The 14,010-nt window shown below is 36.2% G+C and overlaps 1 protein-coding gene across 1 annotated transcript in view; it reads left to right on the top strand.

Annotated features, from left to right (window-relative positions):
* The first annotated feature begins 1,732 nt into the window (after window positions 1-1,732).
* The window catches only part of LOC132195522 (discoidin domain-containing receptor 2-like), a 136,437-nt gene continuing 124,159 nt past the window's right edge, over window positions 1,733-14,010 (top strand). The window contains exon 1 of the mRNA XM_059617569.1: window positions 1,733-1,807. The gene's annotated coding sequence lies outside the window, so the exon portion shown is untranslated. The remainder of the gene's footprint in view (window positions 1,808-14,010) is intronic.

The following is a 14,010-nucleotide window of genomic DNA, read 5'->3' as shown; positions in this document are numbered from 1 at the left end:
AAAAAAAAATGTAAATTAAGTCCTTTAAAATTAGCATATTTGAACAAATTTATATTGAGATGTAATTTTTTATTTTAATTTAATTGAAGTAAATTTTTTTATGATTTTTCTGCATTTGATTAATTAAGCAGTACAAACATCACATTATTTATTTTGCTGGATTACCGAAAATTCGGCGCTTCATATCGACTCAATTGGTAATTGAAAAAATCGGCGTTGGAATTTCTCTGCACTTTTGGCCCGCTCAATTTGGAACCAGAGATTTCTCTGCACTTTTGGCCCGCTCAATTTGGAACCAGAGAAACGCGGCAGCCCCCACCCCACAGGCAGAAGAGGAGCCACAAGTGCCAGCGGGCTGATGACGAGACATGGCAAAAACCAAATGAATGAGCCTGCTTGGGGTGCTTCAAGACGGGAGCGAACAAGTCAGAACGGGGACGTGCATGTCAGGAGACTAAGGAGAGGCAGGCAGAAAAATAAAAATGGCATCGCACCGATTTAAATAAAATCATAGCGCGTTTAAAAAACAATGAAAACAATATTCATATTTACAGGAGTCAAAATTGGATTTATTATGGACGAAATAATTTTTCGAGGAGTTTTTCAAGATAGTCATTCAATAGTAAATTTCATTTTAACGTGAGATCCAAATGTTAACCAAACGAAAAAATTATTTCATCCATAACAAATCAAATTTTGACTTGCGAGTCCTGTAAAGGCGAATACAGAAAATTCTATCGACATTGATTAAACTAGAAAAAAAATATAATTTAATTGACTACGTATTTTTCTATGTTAAAGGTGTTATTTTCAAAAATATTCCTTGTTCACGAATATTCATTCGGAAAAAATTGAAAAATGACACACACTGGTACATAGCTCAGCTCCAAACTATGATTTCTTTAAAATAATTTAAAATAATACATTTTTAAATGTCATTTTTAATTTTCAAATCAGCGCAACGTCATTTTTATTTTTCATCCTGCCTCTCGCGACTCGCACGTCTCTCATCCCCGTCCTGACTTGTTCGTTCTTGTCTTGGCTTGTCTTGGAGCACCAAAAGCAGCAGAAGCAGCAGCCACGGCGCCAACAGGATGGAGGGGAAAGCAGGGTTGTAGTCCTAAAATTTTCTTAATGGAGACGGTGGTGACGTCACAAATAGAACCCCTGTAAAGTAGGCAACCCCTATGCACAAGAAAATTGCGGGTTGCCTAAATGCAATTATTTTTTCCCATACGACCCTCTTGGCCAACAGATGCGCCCGACCTATCTTTTTTTAAGGTGCGTCTCTTTTCAGCAGGTAATATAACCTGTCGAATTGTTAAAACTGACCATTTAACATTTTGTGGCAAATAATAAGGAAATTCCCCCTAAGAGGATTAACCACCTTTTGTGAAAATGCCAGGGCGAGCCTTCTTGTTTGGCTGTCGCCAGCATCCATTTTTAACAAAAGGATACAAAAGAATTTAATCCTAAACTTCGCCGCAGCCACGCAACAGAAAGAAATATGTTCTTTACGAATTTTGTGATCAATTCAACAATTTGAATGTATGAAATTAAAAAATGACCGTCTCCCTTCGTCACCATGGACTGTTTCTTAATGGAGGCGCGTCACCTCAAAAATTCCTTAATGGAGGCGCCGTTACCCTCCGTCCCCCTAGGACTACAAGCCTGGGGGGAAAGTGTGAAAATGAAAACAAAAGTCGCCTCTCGCCAATCTGGCCCTTGCCGAATTTGAGCCGACGGAGGACTTCGCCGACCTGCCGAGGACCCCAACCGAACCAGGGACCATCGCTGTGACCCCAAGGTAGGGTAAAACCACGTTTCTAATTTGATTAAACGCGCGCCAAGCCCATTTATTAGCATCGGCCCTGCTGGCACATGGCACGTGTGGCCCCTCTCGCGCTTCTGCCTGCCGAGACTGCATTTTTTCTCTGATTGTCTGGTTACAAATTTCATAAATTGAGCGGGCCAAAAGTGCAGAGAAATTCCAACGCCGATTTTTTCAATTACCGATTGAGTCGATATGAGCGCAGAATTTTCGATCACCCAGCAAAAAATGTGTTGTTTGGACTGCTTAATTAATCAAATGCGGAAAAACCATAAAAAATTTTACTTCAGAGGCTCTTAAATTTATTTTATGTTTTTAGAATTATTTGAATTCCTTTGATGATTGCAATTTAATTAAAATTATTTTCTTGTTAAAGTGTTTCTTGATGTTTGAATTGAAACATTATTCCCTCGATTTATTTATTTTTGAAGTCATTTATTAATTTGTAAAAGTTTAGTGATCACGGAGAGTGACAAGCTGCATTTGAGTGCAAAAATTGTTTGACTAACTGTCACTTTTAATATTGATCCACACAACACAGTTTGGGCGACAAGGTGAAAATCACTGGTCGCAGAAAGAAGTTAAAATTGATTCGGCTGAAATTTTGATAGATCCTGTAAGCGCAGTCAGACAAAATCTTTGGAAATTTTAAGCCTTTAATAGGAGTTTGCCTGTTGTATCTTAAAATTTGTGCAGATTTAATGAACATGATTGTGAAGAAAATAAAACAGCAGTTCTTTTAAATTTCACGGAGCCTTATTAAAAACGGTTTTCATTTATGCAAAAAATATGAAAAGTTTTGACTAGGATTTGAAGACTTTTTACTGAATATTAACTTATTCCAAATAATAATTCGTTTTTTTGCATAGAGCCTTATGAAAGTAATTTGTAATTTTTTAGCAATTTTTCTTGATTCCACTATTCCATATAGATGGATTAGATGGACACCAAAGATCAAAGATGATATTTGCTGCCAAAATCAAAATAATTGTCAATATTAAGCAGTGTACAGTAATTTTTCATGTTTTTTCCCCAACTAGGAAGTGTGGCTTTACAATTTACTAATTCATTTGTTGCTTTTCAACAATAGACAAATTTTCCGTGCTTTGATCTTTTAAAAATGTAGTTCGAAAGCTGCCCTTTTGTACTCGCCCTCCATTTTTTAATCCTATTATTGGAATTTTTAATGAACTCTGAACGCAGTTATTGGATATTGTGTAAAATTTAAGTGTGGATAAGATTTCCAACCCTAATGTTGCGCACCCCTTATTCCTCCTACATTTGATTAAATCTCTGCCTCCTTTTCTATATTTACCACTTTCGTTTCCACGCAACCACTCGTTTAACGTGCTGGGGCCGCAGATGGAATGCGATGCGTATATTAATAACTAATATAAACATACTTTGGTCTGCGCTTAGGGTTCATAAAGAGCTCTGCGAATGCGGGGGTGTGTATTAATAATAATTTGCGGGCTCTCTTGATCGACGCTTTGATGCATGTGCGGCTGATAACAAACTCGCTGCGTTAGGGGAGCGTCGAGGGAGATAAGAAACATGTTGCCATTAGCACTGTGCGCCGCCCTGTTTTGATTATTATAAACCAACACCATAAAGCAGATGAAATAATGGCGAGGGCCGGTCCTTTCCGCGTGAGTGTGAATTATTTAAAGCAGACTTTGATCTACGACCCTCGGTTTTTTTTGGCGATTTCGGCCAGGAGAAAAAGGTGGTCAGCCCCAGCAGCTCTCGCTACTCGTAAAAATTCCCCCACGTCCCCTTGAATTCCCTCGACGCCAAAAGACTCGCACCGCAATACAGTGCGCGTCTCTGGTCCTTTTTTCAATTTTATGGCGCTAAGGTGCTGCCTGTAATGGACATTTCTGCAGGCACTAAAATGCTTCGACCGCACCAGACTTCTCAATGTTTCAGCTCAAAGATTCTTGAGAGCATTACTTTATTAGCTATTAATGAATTGTATAATAGCCAAGGATGGACGCGATCTCAATAAATTTTGTGATTGCGATCGCGATTGCAATCTTTAAAATTTAAAATTGTGTGATTGCGAAAGCGATCGCGATCTTGAAATCTAAAAACCCTGCGATTGTGATCGCAATCGCGATCAAAAACGTTGCGATCATTTGCGATCAAATATATTTTTTGAAAACACATTTCCGAACGGTTTCTGTCAATTCTGGTTTCAGAACTAGGAGTCCAAACAAAAATGAGCTCTGTAAATGAAAAGCCTTTGTTTTAGAATTTTTTCTATTAAATTGCATTAAATTGACATTTTTTTCTTCCAGATTTAGTATTAAATTCTCCCAGATTAAGCTTTAAAACTGCTTTCCACAATCGCAAATGATCGCCTGCGATCGACTACCTTTTGCGATTGCGATCGCGATCATCTTTTCAAAAAATGGTGCGATTGCGATTGTGTCCATCCTTGATAATAGCTGCTCAGTAAAAATTTAGAAAATAAATTAACAAAGGTATTCAGTATTCAATACCCAGTTTCAAATGTCAAATAAAAAAATAAACTGGAAAAAAATTGGTTTAAAATTGTCAATGGTCTTTAAAAAAGCTCTCCAATGAAGCTAATGATTAATTTTTTGAACAAAACTAGACCCCTCGTCATTTGAAATAATTATTTGTAATAAAACCTCTTTTAAATCAGTTATCTATGCACGACTTAACCTACACATATTTAATTCTTTTTAAACTTTAAACAAATTCATTAGAGATTCCTAAATTTGACCATAACTTTTATCAGTCGACAAATCGCAAAACAAAAAATTTAAAGCTGAATTATGTTTTTCTAAATATTTCAAGAGGAATGTTAAAAAATGGTAAATTAAACTTTTATTTTCAATCTTCAATAAAAAAAGTGATTCAATGTAGTACAAATATTAATGAAATTAACAAAAATTATTAATAAAAACAATTTATAGTAATGCTTAATTAATCAGCTTTAGTATCACACAATTTGTAGCAGGTGGTGATCGCGTGCTACTTTCTGCTTTAAAGAGCTGCTCTCGCATTTTATCTTTCCATTCTCATATTTCGCAGTTTGGCTGCTCTCGACTCGCTCTCTCGTCTTTCAGGTTAAGTGCACAAGCATAAAATATCCGCGCGCCGCCAGCATAAATCTGAATTCCGCAACAGCCACTTTGCAATAAATAGCAGGTAAAAAGAGACCAGGGGCATTCAATAATGATGTGCCGCCGCCACTGCTTATGGGGGTTGTTCAGCGTCGTTATGACTCACCCCATTCCATCGCGTTTTCCTCCCCCTGCTCGCGCCTTTTAGCGGCGAGACGACGGCGCGTGCGAAACAATATCGCGCTAAATTGCGGCGATTTATTTCAATAAATGTCACCGCGCTGATTGCCGGCCTTTTCATCAAAATATAATTTGCCCGGCTTTTTATTCCTTTTGATCGGGCTCGGAATACACGCGGTCGCGAAGCTACTGGAGCTTATTTTGATTTTATTTTTCTTTCTTCCTGCCGGAAAAAAAATTGAAAAGCGACAGCAGCAGAAGCGAGCAGTACGCAAGCAGAATAATCAAGTCCCCGAAACCATTGCACACAGTATCAAAGACACGTTTCGAATAATGTATTGATTTTTCCAGTCTTTTTTCTCCCCCTCAGGGCGGCATGTGCTGTACCCGGGAATATTACCGCCTTGACAAATATTGGCTTTGCGCATGTTGCTTTGATTTTAAATTTAATAGCATTTTCCAATGCATTTCTTGCGCTTTCACAGTGCTTGGAAGGGAATATATTGATGGAAATATGAGACTTTAAAATTTAAACTTATTAATAAAATAATGTACTACAAGAGTGAACCATAGTTGTATTTTATACATAAGTGCATATTGCAGCAGCAAAACCCCTCGAATAAATTAAAGCGATTTTACAAGCAAGTTAACAAATTCCAATTAATAATCATTCAGGATTAGGGAGGTATGCCTATCAAGTGCGTTTTATTGACATGTTTTGCGAAATGCTTTGAATGAATAAGCTTTAGAAAATTTAAATTTAAATTGTATTAAAAAAATAAAAAAATATATTTTGTTTTTGAAACATTTCTTTCCCAATTTTTATTTAAAATATTTTGATTCGTAATTTTTTAAAATTTAACCTTAAATTTTTGTAGAAAAGTAAAAAAGAAAAACAAGCTAACAAATTTAAATAGCAAGAAAAAAATCTTTCCTAATTTTTAAAAAATTAATAGCATAATTATATTATGTATCAGTATTTCTGGAGTTTTAAACATAAAAAAAACGTTAATTAGTACTGCGACTAATCGCCTTGACGTGGAATTACGTTCTGAGACAACGAGATATTTGAGACAAAGCCGGTGTAAAAAAAGTTAGAAAAATTCCTGTTGTGATAATAAACAATTTTAATTGAGGGCGAAAATAATTTCCCAAAATTAAAGTTGATTATACACATTTCATCTGAACCGCAGATGATTAAAAAAAACCTTAAAATTCAATTTTTACTCTGTAACTTAATTCTAAATTTTTTTTGAAATTACATGTTTCTAATTTTCTTTATCTCATTTAAAGGAAACATTGCGTGAAATTTATTTTGCTTTTCTATGCAAATCAATTTTATGTAAAAAAATGTATTTCAAAGTTTTCATCGACGCTTACATGTAATTGAATTCATTTCAATGTTATTTAAAATTCATCATGCAATGTAGTATGCAAGGAGAATACGCGGCCGACATTTGGGGCGCGAGAGTGGAAGCTGCGAATGCAGGTGTCCTTGAAAAATGAATGAATGCACTCAATCTTTGGGCTTGGCCCACATGGGATAAAAAGGCGATGCGCCGCAGCCACAAAGCTGCTGGTGAAAAATCGTCGGCGCTCGCGCGGCTCATCTCTTAATAGAAATCCCCGGCGTGCAATTTTTTGAGAGTTCCACCCGACGGGGCGATATTTCTCTCTCTTTTTAATAACATTTGCCACAAAACAGGTTTATGTGCGAGTCGAATGGCACTCGGCGCTCGAGCCCCCTGCCCTTGCCCTTCGCCCCCTGTTGTGCGTCGGCCTAAATTATTTACCCACCAACCCCGGGTCGTTTCGCCCCCACCTGAGGAGCGTCCGATCCTAATTGAATAATGATCACTGCCGCAAACACGACAGCATCAATAATGAAAGGGACGTGCGGCCGAATGCGATTTATTATTCCCCGCTTGCCATGACTATTTACTTAGCTGGCAGCTAATTGGCCTTTCACCAATTCGCTTCTGTTTCATTACCGGCACCCACTGGTAGTCTCTGCCCTAAATCTTCGTAGTTCCTAACCAGAAATCGTGAAATTTACAAAATACATATATTCGTATTTATAAACTAACGTTATAGGAGACAAAATATAAACAAATGAGAATATATCTGAACGTAAAAATGCTCTTTTTCTTTAATTTTTTTTTATTGGCCGAGAAGAACCAATAATATATAACAATTATGTCAAAACTCTAGATGTATTTTTATTTTCTTCAAAATATTCTCGTACAAATAAAATTAGGATAAACTAGGAATAAACAACATAAATTAACACTATAATAAATTAACAGTTTATTAATGAAATAAGGGCATAAAAAGTATCGTGGAAATGAAGAGATCGGGCTTTTCCTCGTTGCAGAAAAATTTTTTTTATTCAAAAACAAATGGCTCTACCAGCATAATGTGCCCGACGTCATTCGGCGCCCCCGTGGTCGGCCGCGCCGCGCGCTAATCACCCAATAAAGATCACCTCCCCCAATCAATCTGTCTTTAGCTAGCTCATTCTTGTATTAGTCAGCGAGCAGCGCGTTTTGCTCATGAAATAGGTTGGTACCTGAATTTGTTAGTTTTTAAGAATTTAATTTTTTATTTAAAATGTGGTGTTTTTTCAATTTGCTGATTTTTTGTATTTTTTCTTGCTCATGAAATAGGGTCGCAGACCGTGACCGAAACTGGTAGAGCCATTTGTTTTTGAATAAAAACAATTTTTCTGCAACGAGGAAAAGCCCGATCTCTTCATTTCCATGATCATCTCCTCGAGTGTCAACTTCTTCAAACAAATAAAAAGTATCATCAAAAAATAAATAATTGACAAATTATGAAAAATTTTAATTAGAAAATATTGTTAAATCCGATTGCTGTTTAAACATTGAAAGTATTGAAACATAACAAAGAGATAAAAAATAAATAAAAAGCAGTTTACTTTGTGTATAATCAATCAATTTAGATAATGAAAAACATATAATTTTGAAGGCAGCTAGCTTTTGTCAATTATTTATGGATCTCTGTAGAGCTATTTATAAATTTGCAATCGCAATCACCAAGTGAATAGAAATGTCATAAAATCAGCTTTTACGACTGATACCATTTCCTTGCTGCGATATTAATTTCCCTTTCAAAGCCGTCCCTCGTCCCTCATTGCTCACATCCCCTCTGTATCATGATATATATGTTTGTTTACACGGCGATGGACGATACAGTTGTTTGTTTGTTTGGTCAAGGATTGTGACGTTGGATCGTAAAAGCAATATTAAAAAAGTCGTATCGACCGCAGCTTATTTCTGGCCACGCCTAATTTTAGGCAAATGCCTGTGTTTAATCTGGCGCCCAATAATCGACGCACCCTATTTACGCTGGAGTACGCCCTGGCACAGTCGGCTCTCTCTATACTGCTAAAAATGGGTCACGGTCCGCATTCTGCTCATCCAACTCAAAAGTTCAGTGCCGCTCGCTCGGAAAATTATCTTTTGATCAGTCAGCAGTGATTAATTGCAGTGGCGGTCAATCGATAATTCGAGAGTGTGTGTTTGTACATTACGCCGCCGTACTCGAGCTCTTGTGCATTCTTGCGGTCACACAGACCTGCCCTGGGACGCCCGTGCGCAATTACACACAAGCCTGTCCTGCCCCGGCTGACACATCAATCGACTAATGATTTGATGCGCGACCGACGTGAATATCTATTTCAAGCTCCAAAAACGAAATTGTTTGAACTTTAGGCCCGGCAGTTGATGTTTGCGAACTGATCATATTGCGGTTTCAAGCTCAATGATTTGGAGGATCATAATTAATTTTCAATTATTGTACTTTTATAATTAATATTATTGATTTATCTCAGTCGGTACTAATCGTATTTAAATTTGCATTTTAATTTAAAACGAACAGGACCTTATAATATTTTATTTAATTTAAATTTATAAATTGTTTAAAAAAAATTAATTAAAATTAATTTTATTTTTTAAAGTAATTTAAATTTTAATTGTTATCAAATTTCGCTTTTAATATTAATCTAAATATTGAAGAATTGTACTCTGATGAGGTATTTTCAATAAACTATATAATTTAAAACGAATAAAAAATTACCGTTCTTCATTAAAACTGCTAAAACGATGGTTTAGGCAGGACATAATTATTTGTTGAAATTAAAATATAATAAAATGAATTTTAAATCTGGGAAAATAGTTTAATTTTTACTAGAGATGATGTTTAAAATTTAAATTATCGAATCAAAGTCTAGTAACTGAAGATATGGAGGAAAAATATTAATTTTGCAACCGAAATTGGTGAGATTAAGTTTTTTCTAAATTTAAATAGTTAAAATATATACATTAGTGCATTTTAATTGGCAAGAAAATATCAGAATCATATTTTTGGGTTTGTTCAATTTTTATTATTATTATTATTATTATTATTATTTATTTTTTTTACAAATTTTGCTCCTTTAAGTAAGAAATGACGAGTTATTATTATTATATATATATGGAAACAAAGATTTGAAAAGAAAAATCGCGTATCAACATCAAAATAATATATGATTGTGAGCAAAAAAACAAGAGTATATAGCGACCTTAGAAGTGTCTCTTTATGAATGGCAAATGCGCGTTGGCGGTGCCAAATTTAATATTAAACCTGGAGAAATCTGTGCGTGCGTCTGTGGGAGAGGTTGGAGGAAATAAAAGGGAATAAAAGACAAAGCCCTTGTTCATGCTCTACCTGGATTTGAGCTTTTGCCGAGGAGACGCGCCGGTTATTATGGATTGTCTGCTGTTGCGGGCAGCCGGCTTTGAGCGCGCCTCAGATGTTTGCAGATATAAAAAAGTAATTCAATTACACAACCAACTACTCGCTCGCCTGCCATCCCCGCCTGCTCTAAGTTTTCCCGGCCCCTTTTTACGGGTAATAGTAAAAAGGAGAGAGAAGACCAACCAGCAGCAGCAGCCTCGCTCGCTCGCTGGCCAAATTTACTCTCTTGCTCGCTTTTTATGGACTCAGGCGGGAAAGAAGAGGAACAAGTGAACTGAACCGAATGGCTCTCCTTTATTTCCCATGCAGAATTACGCGCCCTGCCACTCTTTTTTCAGGGGCACAGCCCAGTGAACGAGACTGAAAGAAGGATTGTGAACGAGGTTTCCACACTTAAAAGGCAATTTCTGATTCAACAGCGAGTTTGTAGGTCAAAAAACAAAGCAATATTGAATTATTTTTTTTTTTCATTTTATGAATCCATTCCTTGGTTTCCAGTGCAAAAATTTTCCATTTTATTTTCTATTTTTAATTTTGCATGTTGTCTAGTTAAGAGTAAGAAAAAGCGTAGAACTATGGAGCGGAAAAAAACTTAGTTTGTCTTAATTTCTAAATCTTGATTTAAGTCTTAAATGGAGCAAAACGTACTTAAGCGCCATTTGGAAATAAATTTATTCATAAAATAAACAAAATTTAAACTATTGACTGATTCAACTATAGACGAATTTTAACAAATGAGCGTCCTTTTTGTTCTCGACTTAACCTAAATTATTTTGTTAAGAATTTCATCGCCGAGTTGTAAATCGGTGTCGGTTGCTCTCACGCAGATCAAATCCCTCATTTAAAGCCTCGTTTGAATGACGGTGGCTGGAGTAAAAAAGTACTTTTGCGGAATAAGGCCGGCGAACGGCCACTATAAAGAAGTGGAACGGAGCAGATTGCCGCTCATAAACGTGCGCTCGCCACGCCAAGCCCGCTCACCACAGGTGTCAGTTATGCAATCCGCTTGCCACTGGCAACGCACTCGTTGCATACCTAAAGCGTCTCGCGCCGCTACAATGGAGTGAGCGAGTCTGGGAATTCTCCGAGGGCGGCGAGGATTGATCAGATTAGGCGGCGGGAATAACGCCGCGCTGGGTGATTGAAGGCAAATCACTGACTGCTCCGAGAAAACGGTCGCCGGACTCCAATTTCGCTCTAGCACGAGCACGTATATAGGAAGCACCGCACTGGAAATTGAATTCGATCCGCGATTGTTGTCACGCCTCATGCTTGCAAGAAGTTTATTTGTAAATTCACTGTATCACTACATAAGCTCAATTTGTAAAAGTTTAAAAGCAGTAATTGCAGGATATTTTTTTTCCTGTAGCAAAGGGACCACAAGACCACAAAATAAATAAATGTTAGCGCGCCAAATTTCTTTGAACATAGTTGCAATCAAGTGCTTGCTATCCAGATAATGTAATATCACGTTGTTTTTACACGTAATTGATAAATTCAAATTTTTATTTTAGCAAAATTTTAAAATAATAAGTAACTCGTAAATTATAATTTTTACAAATTTTATTGTTCTTAAAATTGAGATCCACTGTGAAGCTTTCATTGAATTAGAATCATGAACAGTTAAGAAAATTGTAATAAAAAAAAAAAAAAAAAAAAATTGAATAGTTTAGAAAGATTACTTTGTTAAATTTTATTTGGTATTAAATTTTTTGTATCTCAATCGTTGTTTTTTACTCTCTTCAAATAAACTACTAGTTTTTAAACTTATAATTTAAAATATATATAAATTTTTTTAATTATTAAAAATTTGTTTCATAAATTTTTATAGGGGATGTTCATTATGTAGTTAAATTTTTTTAATTTATTAGTAATTAAATACTGTTGCCTTTGAAGAAATGTAGATTTTAAATATTGATATTTACAATCAGTATTTCTTTAAAAAATTGTATTTAATAAGTGATTTGTTCAAAAGGATAATGTAAATAATTTTCTGTAGTCTGGACTTAAGTTACATTTTAGAAAAAGTTTTTGGTTATAAATGCTGTAAATGCGCATTTCAAGTCGTGCTTCAATTAATGATTTTATAAATCAACTTGGGTCAAAGCGTCTGTCTCTTCTATTTCCATTTAAGAGAACACAATGAAAAACAAAAGAAGTTGAAAGGGAGGCAATAAGTTTCGTTTGCCAGGGACAAAAAGCGTCCGTTCGTCGCTAACTGGAACCACTTGCGCAGAGTGCCCGCGAAACAGAGCGCGTTTTTCAGTCGCTCTCTGCGTTGTCTGCCGGTTTGTTTACGAAATCGATCGCACGCCGGGATTGAGTCTGCTGCCGATATTTATTTTGCATGAGCCCACCCAGCAGCAACTCGGCGTCTTTTTTGCCTGTCCAGAGCCCGCATTCGTGTCGCGAGCACGAGTGCCTTCGACAAACAAGCGATAGGTACCAGGACATGGAAATTTTATTCGCCTCAGCTGCAGTTCGGGAAATCAGTCCGTCTCCCTCGGCGGCACAATTTAAAATCACGTCTAACAAGTGGCTCGGCATCTGCATAATTCACTTTGCAGGAATTGGTGTTGCCGCCGCCTGAGATATGATTTGGCGTAATCAAAGTTGCACGTGACCAGAGTGCGCCGACTAATTCAATTTGCCAAGCTAAACACACAGCACAACATCTCCGCCGCCGACGCAGCCACCGCAACCACTCTCTCTTGCGCCTTTGCCAGCCGCAATTTGTTATTTGTCCTCGTTTGCCTCTCGCAGTCGAGCGAATGCATTCAAGTCTGGATTTAGAAGGAAATTCAAAAAGCTAGATTTTGTTCTCTCGCTGTTTAAAATTTAGTGAGAAAAAAAATATATTTCTTTGAACAGCAGTAGCGATTCCTTTTGAGTTTTTTATACTAACGTGGCTTAATAATAGAAAATTAATATTAAAATATAACAAAATTACAATTTAATAAATTATTATACTCTTTTCATTTAAATATAAACTACCAAATTAAAAAAATTGCGAAACGTTTTTGGACTTAATGATTTACGTAAAATATTAGAAATTAACTGTGAGCAAAAAGAGGATTGCGTTTCAATAAAATCAAATAAAATTATTGCTAGAATATTAAAATTATTTCCAGTGAGCATAAAATTGAACGAAGATAACACTGAATTTATTTAGAAAATAAGGGAAATTATACGCAAATACTAGTTCTATATGAGTCTCTTTTATTATCTTCTTCAATTTTAAGTAAAAATTATTCTAAGAATTATGTTTAATGACTAACTTCAAAGTCAACTGAATCAAAGTTTCATCATTAATTGGAAATTTAAAGAATACCATATAAATGCTTCTAAAGCTAGCATCTTAACAATTTGAAATTATATCATATATCATAGTAAATAAATAAATAAGTTTATTTTTGTTATTTGTTTACTTTCTTCAAAAATTAATCATGTATAACTTCGACATCTTGATTTAGCAACTTGACAGGCCGTCGCTGTGCAAATTATTGGTTCAGTTTGTGGCCAAATGGCAGGTTTACCGAGTCAATCGCATTATTAGGCCTCGCGGGCAAATCGAGCGTGTGATTGGATCAGCACATCGACCGCCGAGCACCAACTACCGTAATAACGAGAGAGCTGCCGAATAAAAATGCACACCGTGTGCAATTCCATTCGTATAGTCTGTGTACTTTTCGCCGTGTATCTTTCCGCTCCTGAAATTGTGTAGCGCGGGTGGCAGTTAAGATTATCTCTGGCCGCAGGTACGAATGCAGTTTTCCGGCGAGTGCCTAATGGCGACAATAATGAAGTCTTATCTTGATCCTGGCACATTTCCCAAACACATTCGGACCGTAATGTTGCGGTTTTATTCTTTAGCCCATTTTCGGTGACCTTTTTATTTCGACCGACCGTGTTTCTGTTTTACATCCCGTTGCATATTTCGCTGGTGGATTTAATTTCCTCTTTCTAGGAAATTGCGACTTTTTTGGCAAGATCTTGCAAAAAAATTACTACCGGTGGGGAATTTAAAGATTTTTGCTAATGAGAAAAGATGCTAAACAAAAGAGTAAAAAAGATCTATTTGGTACTGGAGAAAATAAACGAGCGCAAAAAAATTCCTCGAGAGAGCAAAAATTTACATATTTTTTC

The sequence above is a fragment of the Neocloeon triangulifer genome, unplaced genomic scaffold (assembly GCF_031216515.1).
Source record: "Neocloeon triangulifer isolate White Clay Creek 2 clone unplaced genomic scaffold, ASM3121651v1 ptg000009l, whole genome shotgun sequence".
Taxonomy (NCBI): Eukaryota; Metazoa; Arthropoda; class Insecta; order Ephemeroptera; family Baetidae; genus Neocloeon; species Neocloeon triangulifer.
Note: the sequence above shows the minus strand (reverse complement) of the source record. Positions and strands in the feature narration are given on the sequence as shown.